At 40.6% G+C, this 1,969-nt stretch overlaps 1 long non-coding RNA gene across 1 annotated transcript; it reads left to right on the forward strand.

Moving 5' to 3' along the window:
• Positions 1-390: 390 nt before the first annotated feature.
• LOC108154565 lies at positions 391-1,363 on the forward strand. The gene is made up of 3 exons (XR_001774981.2): positions 391-560; positions 617-768; positions 819-1,363. It is a non-coding gene; the product is annotated as an uncharacterized LOC108154565 (long non-coding RNA).
• Positions 1,364-1,969: the final 606 nt, after the last annotated feature.

The following is a 1,969-nucleotide window of genomic DNA, read 5'->3' on the forward strand; positions in this document are numbered from 1 at the left end:
ACCACCTCTGTCCGTGGCACCAATCAAGACTTTCGGATGAGCGGACATCTGTCTCGTAATCGAATGCGAGACGAAAAAACGAAGCGGATGAAAGTGCTCTATGTACTTGTTGACGTTCTTAGCTATTTTCTCTAGGAGTATCAATTACGTAGAGGCGCGCTTGTCTGCCTTCCTATTGCAGTGGTTAATTTCGTTCATCTCGTGCCTCTTCTAATTGAGATTTTCTTTATCGTGTATCTATTTTCTGCCTGTTCTACTTTACGGCCTGTTTGCATAGGAGGAACAGAACCACAAACACTGTTACATGAGATTTTTACATATTTGATTATTTGTATTTAAATTAAATAGTGTAACGAATGGGTAAATCAAGTAGGCCGACTATTGGATTTGTCATGCCATTGACTGTAGATATTTAGTCGGAGCTCAGCGATTCTTCGGAACGGAACCTAAATTCTCTCAAAAATAAAGTCTTGCGAATAAGTAGAGATAGAATCTGAATCGATTGCGTCTTCCGAATGGTCGGCGTTAGAGCCCACTGTCACGACTGAGTCTTCCGAAAGGTCAAAGAAAGAATTCGAATCATCGTCATTTTTAAACTAAACTGGTGCCTTTACAGAGTCTTCGCATGGTCAGTATAGAACCCAGTGTCACGATTTAGACCTCCGAAAGGTGTGTAAAAACATTTAAATCATCATCAACTGAAGCCTCGACTGCGTCTTCCGAATGGTCGGCGTTAGAACCCACTGTCACGGCTGAGTCTTCCGAGTGGTGAGAAAAAGAATCAGAATCATCATTACACTAAACTGGTGCCTCTACAGTGTCTTTGCATGGTCGGTTAGAGGAAGAATACGAATTATCATCTTTTTCATCGCTTCAACAAGCGAATGGATAACATTATTGTCGTTAAAATTGCGACTCTGGTTCTGGGAGCACAATGGTCTCGTAGACGGTGGTAGTATGACCCCACTCCCAAAAAGGATCGTATGACTGCAAGCGTGAAGGATACCATTGTATAACCGATTTCTTTCTCGCAGGTTGCAACCGAAGCCAGGCCTGTGAGGTTGAGCACTAGTGCTGCCTTCGGAATCCGAATCCGGGGAACTGCTTATCATTCTGTTTGCAATTTCCAGGAATATCCGCCTTTCCCTTCTTTGCTATGATTTCTATACAAGAGGGATGGATGCTGCTGGATATGACGAACAGAACGATGGCTATATCATGGAACCCGCCTTCAATGTCTCCCGAGGCGGATCCAGTGCTCAACAGCAGAGTCTTTGTTTCAGTTGCAGCCTTGGAGAGAGGAGACAGTTCCACAACGTTGTCGTTCACATTGATTATTGTACGATCTTTATAAATTTGTAATACTTTATATTAATTATATGATTACAAATTATTTTATATCCGATTTTTGTTTGTACTGAAAGAAAAGACTAAAAAATGAATTTTGCTGAATTTGCGCAAAAGTTCTAATTATAAACAAAATATATAAATTAGTTTTGGACCCCGGGCTGTTCCATGAATATTGGGTATATTCTGTACATATCATTTATGTATGCTCTACATCCTCATTCCACGCTTTTCACACAACACTAATTAGGCATAGCCACTAAGCCCCCTTCGCCTGTTATTTCCATACTCTATCCCCAATAAATTGTCTACACAATTCAACGCCCCAGCAAAGTTCTTATCTCTGTTAATATACTCATTAACTTTTGCCCATATCAAAACAATCATCACTTTGCCTCTACACATGGAACTTTGTGCGGACCAAAATAATTTTTGTTTTACCAACACAAACAAACCGCATCTCACACACACAAACTCTTGAACAAACACACGCACACACGTACAAAGAGATACATACATACATACATGGGTGGGTGGTAAATGCAGCCAAAACGTTGAGTCGGGTAAAATTATTTCATATAATTTGTAAAAGAGCGAACAATAAACGGGCTCAGCAGGTTAC

Source organism: Drosophila miranda, chromosome 2 (genome assembly GCF_003369915.1).
Source record: "Drosophila miranda strain MSH22 chromosome 2, D.miranda_PacBio2.1, whole genome shotgun sequence".
Lineage (NCBI taxonomy): Eukaryota > Metazoa > Arthropoda > Insecta > Diptera > Drosophilidae > Drosophila > Drosophila miranda.